The sequence below is a fragment of the Globicephala melas genome, chromosome 1 (genome assembly GCF_963455315.2).
Source record: "Globicephala melas chromosome 1, mGloMel1.2, whole genome shotgun sequence".
Classification (NCBI taxonomy): domain Eukaryota; kingdom Metazoa; phylum Chordata; class Mammalia; order Artiodactyla; family Delphinidae; genus Globicephala; species Globicephala melas.
The window spans coordinates 103,248,466-103,258,516 of record NC_083314.1 but is presented as its reverse complement, the minus strand read 5'-3'; the positions used below and the strand labels follow the sequence as shown (position 1 = coordinate 103,258,516).

The window sequence follows — 10,051 nt, the reverse complement described above, 5'->3', positions numbered from 1 at the left end:
TCTCATTGTGCAAAAGTCATTGATTCTGTGATACTTCCTGTGTAACCATATCAAAGATCTCCTTGCCTTATGGAGACTAAGGTTTTGCTATTTAACTATTTCTAGCATACATGGATTAAGCTGTTAAATCTGTAACCTTACCATTCCTCTCCTATTTGCATATATATGTATAGATAGATATACATATATCTGTTGTTATCAGTAATGAGCTGGCCATTGTTCAACATGAATAAATAGTTTTGGTTTTGAGGTTATTATTTCATGACTAATATAATAGAGTCAGCTGTTTTTAATTGAGATGTTGGTATATTTTGGAGTACACTAACTATTAACCATCAATCAAACTGTTCATTTCTACCTTGTACTGGCAGGAGCTTAACTAAAGACCAGGCGTTCTTTTAAGGACAGAGGCTAGAACTCCTTTCACTTATTTTAATCCCTCACAGCACAGGGAGAGGAGTTGATGAATGAGCAAGTGCGGGTGTAGATAAAAAGGCTAGTCCTTCTCCAGATGGTCTCTAAATTTGAACAAGTCATTTTTTAAGGGAAGCCCGTATCTCAGGGATACGTTTTCTCTCCTGTTTGACAAATATCAAATGTCTCGGGACATGATGCCGTGCCCTGGCATTCAGTCAAGGTTTGATGGATGGGGAGAGGTGAGTATATGTTTGGAATAGAAACACTTGTAATTGAATGTTATGTTACTGTTAGTCAAGTTCTGTGGCTTAAGCATTAAAGCAACTAAATAAAAATCTTCATACCAAAGTGTCACTTTAGGAAATTATCTAAAAACTTTTTCTAGGAGAAAGGAGGATACATTTGCTATTTCACCCACCAGGGTGAATACTGGACATTGTTGCTAATACATTGCAGAGACTCTCTTCTGTCATCTTCTTAGGATGAGTATAAATTCTTGTGTCACCAGACAGTTCATTGCTGGCTGGTCCCTGTGTACTGGAGTGATTGGGTTTTATGTTCTGTTATCGAGATCTATGCAAAGTTTAATGTGTTTCCCAAATGTATCAATATCCAAACTCTGTCTTCTATGCAGATCTGTTGGATTTAATCTTTAGGCTTTGTTAGGGAGAGTTTAGGGTGGGCCTTACTTTAGGTTGTGGCCCTTAGCCCTAAGGTCTGGCCTTTCCTGTGTCTCAACATCATGTGAAAGTGTTATCAAGGTGTTAAGATGATTTTTCCACTCTGGCGGGCCAGAATTTCAATGTTCCCTGGCACTGTTCTTCCCACAGATGCCCGTCATCTAGTGTCCCTGCTCTACTCTCTTAATGAATCTTAAGTTGTTAAGTAGTTTCACCCTACACATCTATAGCCCAATCCTCAGCCACAAATTCATGGGGGACACCACACAGAGGATTCTGGAGCCTCCATTCTGCATAGTTCCCTAACTTTGATGCCTCATTCTGCATAATCCAGCCACTTAAGTTGACTCAAACTTTGATCTCAAACTCTTTAGCTCAGTGACTTGCCAACACAACTTTCTCAGATACCTGCTCTCTGCACCATTATCAGAAAATTGTCTGGACAATGGTGAGTTTCATCTCTTATTTCCTTTGTCCTCCAGGATTACAGTGTTGTGCCTGCTGTTATCCAATGCCTGGAAATAGTTGCCTCATGTGTTCTGTCAGTTTTATAGTTGATGATGGCAGAAGAAGTAGTCTGGGATCCGTTATAACAGCACGGTTATAACTGTGCACAGTAGATGCAGAAATCTACTCTCTTCTTTATATCCCCAGCACTTCCCACAGTTGACCCTTGAAACACGTGGAGGTTAGTGGTGTCCACCCTCCACATATTTGGAAATCTTCGTATAACTTTATGGTTGGCCTTCTGTTATCTGTGGTTCCACCTCCAGGCTACAACCAACTGTGGATTGTATAGCACTATATTACGTATATCGAAAAAAATCCACATATAAGTGGGCCCACACCGTTCAAACCCCTGTTGTTCAAGGGTCAACTCTATCCAGCAAATAGTTAGTCTCCAACACCAATAAATCTTTATTTAACAAAAGATTGACAGACTGATACTTTTCAATGAGTTATACTAATCCAGTTAAGTAATATTTTTATTATCCTATGAGATCTCCAAAATAGATTTTATTCTGATATAAAATTAATTTCCTAAAATTAATAGGGGATGAGGAGATAATTTTCTCTGGGAGTTTTCAGTTGCTTCCATTTATTTATAACTAACACAACTTTCTAGTCCTTTGATGATAAATAGATAAATACTCAGGCAAATTATAGTGAAAATCTAGGTTAACAGGAGCGCCTCAGAGAATGGAATTTTCTATTAATGTAATTTTCCCACCTTGTGAGGGTTAACAGAAAACACTTCTGTTTTGTTACTTATTATTGAAAATGTCTATGAAATAAAGCAATTCACTTTCCTTTAGACGAGGTAGCCTTTTAACATACAGCAAATTTGAGACAGATCTTCCTTCAGTGCCTTTGAATGCCAATCCATGCCGTCTAGTCTAGACCTGGAACAAGTTCACAGAAGGAAGAAAATATCTAGGCAGCTCCCCTAAATTATGACTTCACCAAATTCTGATCATACACAACATAGGCCCTTTCGGAAAATGAATAACACTCTCCTACCAGGTTCAAGTGTGATTCCAGAGACAAATGAATATCCTCTCACAACATCTTTTATAAACAAGATACAGTCTCCAACCCCAGATTTAGTAGAACAAATTGAAGGAACACACAGTTCCTTTCCCTGTTTCTAGCTAAGATCAGAGGAAAAGCAATACCCCAGTTTTCTGAGATTCTTGAACTGTCTCATGATGCAAAGCTGCAACTGGAGGAATCCTGGACCAGCTCCTGAGAAGTGTCCCCATGTTGCTGCACTTTGTTCCTTTTCATTTACAGCCCTCACAAGCAAGGGAGCCAACCAATCACTTTGCTGGCTGAAGGACAAACCTTGTTCCCTTTCCTTTTTTATTTATTTATTTTAAAATTTATCTTACTTGAGATTTATTTGACTCCTTGAATTTGTGAATTGTATCTTTCAACACTTCTGAAAAATCTATCATTATTCTCTTCAGATATGGCCTCTGTTACATTTTATTTTTCTCACATTCTATTCTCCATGATTCTTTATCTTTCTTTTATGTTTTCCATCTGTTTATATTTCCTGGATGCAGTCTGGATATTTCTTCTGATCTACATTCCAACTTATTAATTCTCTCTTTAGCTAATACAAGCTGCTATCAAATGCATCCACTGGGTGTTTGTATTCACTGCAGTGTTACTCAAAGTGTAGTTTTCAGAGAAGCAGCACTGGTATCACCTGGGAGCTTGTTAGATATAGCAGTTCTTGGGCCTGACTTCAAACCAACTAAGTCAGAATCTATGAGAGTAGGGTCCAGGAAACTGTTTTGACATGCAACCTAGTGAATTTTTATACATGTTAAACTATAATATGCAGCCATTTATAATATATTTTTTTAATTTTATAAATTCTATTTGATTGATTTTAAAATGTGGTTGGTAATTCCTTGTTTTCTGTTTCCCGGAACATTTCTTTAAATTTGTCTTTTACTTCTTTTTTTTAAAAATAAATTTATTTTTATTTATTTATTTTTGGCTGCATTGGGTCTTCATTGCTGCGTGCAGGCTTTCTCTAGTTGTGACGAGTGGGGGCTACTCTTCATTGTGGTGCGCCACGCGGGCTCAGCAGTTGTGGTGCACAGGCTTAGTTGCTCCGTGGCATATGTGATCTTCCCGGACCAGGGCTCGAACCTCTGTCCCCTGCATTGGTCCTTGACCACTGCACCACCAGAGAAGTCCCTGTCTTTTACTTCCTTAAACATAATAACCATATTAGTTTTCTATTCTAATATTTGAAGTCTCTGGGGACCTGTTTCTGCATTATGCTTTTTCCGTGGGTTTCATGCACAGTGCCATATTTCCTTCTGAACTTAATGTTTTTTTGTAAAATGCTCATTTTTCTTTCAAAATTGTTTCTGGGATGAAGGTGCACTCCCCCAGAAATAATCGGCATTTTTGGTGTGACATTTGTAAGGGTACGTTAGACTTACAGAGTGTTTAAATTTACAGAACCACTTGTGTGGGCTACCAATACATTTGAGAGCTAGCTAGTGGTTAAAACTTCTCAGAAGCAATTTTTTTTTTTCTCCTGATCTGATTAGTTGGATGACATATTTCCATTCAGTCCCCAGAGGCTGGAGGAAGGTGGAATTACTTCTGATTACAGTGAAGATCTAGCTCTTAGAGTCCCTTTATGTAGATATGCTCTTTAATTAGACTCCCCACCTTGTATGAGCCTAAGGCTTATTCTGCTATTGCCCAAGCTCAGGCGTCCACATAGTTCAAAGCTCAAAGTCATCACTTTCAGCAAATGACCTCAAAGCAGCAACAGTGCTTAATTTTATTTATATTTTAGTCTGATAATTTATACCATTTTATCAGTACTTCCATGTATTTAAGGTCACATATGTATGTTACACACACACACACACACACACACACACACACACACAGTGGTATGCTGGAGCTGACTTCTGCTCTCAAGATTGAGTTCTTAACATCTCTTCCCAGGTATGCATTCAGTGACATCACGTTGGTACTTTGAATGCGGCTATGATGGGACTGTTCACACCACGAAATTTGACAAATACAATAAATTAGGATGCTTTTTTTCTAGAAAGCGAGCTGTTAAATATTAAACAGCCCATAGCAATATACATATATAGTCCAACGTTTTTCCTGTGTTTTTCAGGAGGATCTGTCTATCTAACAGATGGAACTGTCTTTGCTCTCTCCTCCCCACTACTGCAGACCTTGCTTTCACGGGAGACCCACTGTGTTTACCCAAGATATATGCTGGACTTCTTTTGCTTCTCCTAGCTCCTCATTAATAAACATTCCAAATAATTCAACTCCAGATCAAGACTCTTGTTTTTTGGTTTCCAATTATTTAAACTTTAGTCTTCAAAAATATCCTGTAAGGTTGTTATTGCTGTTATTTCTCTGTTTTGTAGATGAGGAAACTGAGGCCTGGAAAGATTATGTAACCTGATAAAGTTGACACACCTAGAAAGGGCTAGAAGTGAGTTTCAAACCCAGGCCTAACTCTAAAGCCATCCTGCCTCAACTGACTCTGTCTTTTCTGTTCCCTAAAACCAACTAGTCTTTCACAATTCATTCTTTCCTCCCTAAGTAATCTTTTCTTCCTCCATAGTCTTTAATAATATCTATCTTTCTTCCTTCTGTTTCAAAATGATAATTTTCCAAAGTGTTTTCATGAAAAATAAAGTGAGGGGATGTTCTGGAGTCAATTTATTCTTGGAAATGATGACTATTATAGCCTCCTTTTTATAGATCCATATGTACAATAACATATCAAGAACTCTAAAGAGTACTTCAAAAAAAAAAAAACCTCTTTAAGTATATCAACAGCTCCCTGGTCAACTATCTCTTTAAACTCCAAATTAACTACATGGAACTTCCTTCTTATTTTATTTTATTTTATTTGCCACAATGCATTTCTGGAAACTGAGTTATAAAGAGGCTTTGGAATAATGTTGTGATTTGGATGCCGTATTCTTAATGAAGGACTTACAATCAAATAAATTATAAATATGAACAATAATCTTCCTATAAAGCAAAAGTACCAAAATAAGATTTCATAGAATTTTAAAATACTAAAATGGTACAAATAGACTGCATATTTGTTATTGAATAGACACCATTGTACTATAAAGAGAATTCACATCTCATGAAATATGCAATCCTGCTGTCTCATAAATTTGATCTGAAACTAGTATTCTGCCATAATAAATACGACTAAACTTTCAAAGTGTTGTTGACTTCTAGGATATTAGGACTTTGGACATTGGTGGAAACTCCTAAAAGGGACAAGTGTGTTAACATGGCAACTCATAGATAATGAATATTGCCTTTACTTAATTTATATTTTAACTATTGGTATTGCAACTCTATAATTTTCTTTTTACTATAAATGTATAGCATATCAAATCTGTCCTGGTCTTTTGTGGGCTTGATATACGCTTGATATAAGCTTGATAGCTTGATAAGCTATCATTTATCATACTGATGCTATTGAAAAATATATTCTGACTTTCAAACAATCAACTAAGAGATAAGCATTGGAACTTGACATTCTGGGGCTGCCTACCCCAAGATAAAGTAGAACAAGCTGATTGGTCCAAATGCATACTGAAATCAGATTCTATATATAAGTACATATATATTCCTATAGGAGCTTATTTGCTTGAAAGTTACTTTCTTCTTATAAAAGTTGATAGGTGACTTTTGTTAACTGAACCTATTGCTCAATTAAGATTTTACTATACTTTGAAGTATTGCCAATGCAGCTAACATTTTGAGAGACTGGGCTAAGATTATCCATCTTTCATCTTCTTAGACTCTTTTAGGACATTACTTCCCTACTCATGTTTCAATTATTTGACCTTGCTATGTGACAAATTAACCTAGGCATCTGAGGATTGTTTGTCTGAGAAAGGCTTTATTGCTCCTTCACTTTTGTAGGGTAATTTTGCAGGGTACAGAATCTTAGGTTGGTGGTGTCTTTTCTCAACATTTTAAATATTTCACTCCACACTCTTTGCTTGTGTGGTTTCTGAGGATAAGTTAGATGTAATTCTTATCTTTTCTCCTCTACAGGTAAGGTTTTTGTCCCCCATCTGTCTTCTTTAAGGACTTTTTCTTTACCTTTGATTTTTCTATCATTGGAAAATGTTTTGCCCAGGTGTAGTATTTCTGGGAATTTTTCTGCTTGGTGTTCTCTGAGCTTCCTGGATCTGTGGTTTGTTGTCTGACATTAATCTAGGGTACTTCTCAGCTATTATTGTTTCAAATGTTTCTTCTATTTTTTTCTTTCTTTCTTTCTTCTCCTTTTGGAATTCCCATTATGCCTATGTTACATCTTTTGTAGTCGTCCCAGAGTTCTTGGTTATTCTGTTCTGATTTTTTTCAGTCTTTTTTTTTCATCTTTGCTTTTCAGTTTTGGAAGTTTTTACTGAGATAGCTTCAAGCTCAAAGAGTCTTTCCTCAGTCATGTCCAGTCTACTAGTAAACCTATCAAAAGCATTATTCACATCTGTTACATTATTTTTTATCTGTAGCATTCATTTTTGGCTTTTTTCTTAAACTATCTCTCTGCTTGCATATTTTTCAGTTCTCCTCCTCCTTCCACTTCTCAAGTGAGACAGGATGGCTAAAAAAGGCTGGAGTTGTGTATTTTCCTTTTCCCATTTCAGTTAGGCACTAATAAAACCCCAGCAGGTTAGGCTCTGGTTAAATAATTTTTCTTTTTTTTTTCTTGAAAAAATAAGAGAAAAACTTTATTTCAAACAGGTTCAGTGGTATGTATGCTATAGCAAAGTCTAGTTGTAATAGCAGTTTCATTTCAAACCTGAATTGATGCACAAATGTGACACTGTTTAATGATCAATTACTGATAAAATGTGGATTAAATCCATCAATGTGCCAATTCTGACATTTATTATAGACCTTATTTTTTATTTTAGTAGTAGAGGCTAATTTTCATCAGAAGAAAATGAAAACAACCTCATGGCTTCTACTAAGGCAATGAGCTGTATCCCCAGTATTGCTTTGAAATTTTACCCCTAGGTTGTTAAGAGAAATTCTGACTTCATCCAAATGTATTATTCAACTGATAATCTTCAGTCATCATCTACTGGTGGCTTGATTGTTACTCCTCTTCTTATCTGACCCCAACCAATTAAACGCCAGTGTTTCTCAACTCTCTGGCTAAGGGCTATTTTTTCTCCCACTTCTGTGCACACAGGATTGGTGAGAACGATTTTACCCAAATCAGCCTTGACTGCCCCAACTCTTCCTCCTGTTGAAAGGGATCCTGTGTTCACCATAAGCACTTCATTCTTAGATAGCTTTTGACCCTTTGCTGCTTTTTTGTCTCCTTCCATGTGTACACCAAGAAGTCGTCTAAGTAGGAAATAGGAAATTTCCAATTCTGTGAAGATCTCTGGTAAAGCTCCAACTACACCAAGTACCTGCCCCACCATTCTGTCAGCCCAGCACAAAGGGGGGTGAATTTTTCTTCCAACTCCAATAAGACCCCCTGGAGCAGCATACTGAAGATCATTTTGTTCCTCAAAAGTAATACAATTTTGGAAAAGATTGGTTTACACGAGTTTTCCTTTGCTATCTTTGGAAACAATACCAGGTCTGACTTCTATCTCCTGGCCCACCTTTAATACTCCTTTTAAAATACTACTACTAGCCACACCACCTTTAAGGTCATCAAACTCACAGCCAGGTTTGGTGACATCAAAGGACCTAATAACAGTAAGTTGGGGTTCTGAAGTAAAGTTTCTTAGAGGTACTGGAATTTTCTTAATGATATACTCACAGACAACTTCAGTATTATATTTCGGATGAGCAGAAATTGGAATAATAGGAGCTCCTCTTGCTACTGTACCTTGTACAAATGCAAGGATCTGTCCATACTGTTCTTTAGCCTGACTTTCTTTTACCAAATCAATTTCATTCTGCAGAATCAAAATATGTTTCAGCTTCATAATTTCTATGGCAGCCAGGTGTTCAGAAGTCTGAGGTTGAGGACAGGATTCATTACCAGCTATTAACCAAAGAGCCACATCCATCACTGCTGCACCATTCAGCACAGTAGCCATCAAAATATCATGGCCAGGACAGTCAACAAAGGAAACATGTCTGACTAGTCTGAAGTTCCCTTTGGTCCATGGAATGTCTATAGGAAACTCATCAGGTATACTACTTCCACAAGATCTGTAACATTCTGGCTAAGACAGTTTGCCTCATTAAGTTTGTAAATCTTGGCATTAGCCTATCCAAACTTGATCATAATATTTCTTTCTAGTTCATTTTTGAACCTGACAGTGTGAACTCCAGAAATAGCTTTCACAAAGGTAGATTTTCCATGGACAATGTGACCAAGTGTACCTATATTAATTGTGGCTTGTCTGCTGATAACTGCATGCGAGAGTGGAGTCAACCTGGTAACATCCAGTGTGGTGAGATCTTGGCGAGAAAGATGTTGCTGCCCCAGAGTCACACCAACCTCGCCCCCCGCCATCTAAGGACAGATCTTGTTATGAAGAACAGAATGCTCTGACATATCTCAAGATGGTTCCTTTACCCCTCCTCCTGCCAGAAGCACAAGGAGATTTTTCTTCGATATTCACTGTGAGAACTTCTAAAGGTAAAACTCACAAAAGGTCAAGCTTGTAAAGGTAAAACTCACAAAAGTGCGGGGACCCCCTTATGACTGAATCATCCTGGAGTTTTTAACTCTCAGAAGTTGTCCACACTGAGCCTTCAGCAATTCATTGATTACATTTTAGGTTTCCCTACCCTGATGGTACTAGTTCCCATGAGGTTGCTGCTCGTGAGTTTCTATGTTGGTAAGTTCTGATTCTATGTGCTTGCCTTTCAGTCTCTCAATTGGAGGGGGACGGCAGTTTGCCTTGCGACTTCACTTCTCTTATGGATCTAAGAAGAGTTGATTTTTCATTATGTTTAGCTTTTACTTGTTGTTAGGATGAAATGGTAACTTCCAAGCTTCTTGTATGGCAGACTGGAAATCGTCTTTTGGGATCTGGGGGTTATTGACAGTCTAGACTTGTGTTGACTTGAATACTCTTCAAATCCCTTTTTAGTTTATGACCATCTTTGCAAAGGAGAAACATTCTGTTGGTTCTTTTATTGAAGCTTTCAGCTGTACTCACAACAATTTTTTTCAAAATTTGGTTAAACTTAAATCATCTTTGGAATTTAGGAGTATTTCTCTTATCTCTACCAGTCTATTTGCCTGATGAATTTTCTACATTGGAACAGATAAACTGATGAAACTCTGGATAATTTCTCCTGTTATGATTCCAGAGTTACATTTCTAGTTCTTTGTCTTTTTCATCTTTTTCATTTGTTCTTTTCCTGTGCTCTCTGAGGATACTGTCTTTGCTGTTATTGTTGAGGTCAGACAGACATCTGGTCTCTCT

At 37.3% G+C, this 10,051-nt stretch overlaps 1 pseudogene; it reads right to left on the bottom strand.

Moving 5' to 3' along the window:
- Positions 1–7,714: 7,714 nt before the first annotated feature.
- LOC115859929 (eukaryotic translation initiation factor 2 subunit 3, Y-linked-like) lies at positions 7,715–9,129 on the bottom strand (annotated as a pseudogene).
- Positions 9,130–10,051: the final 922 nt, after the last annotated feature.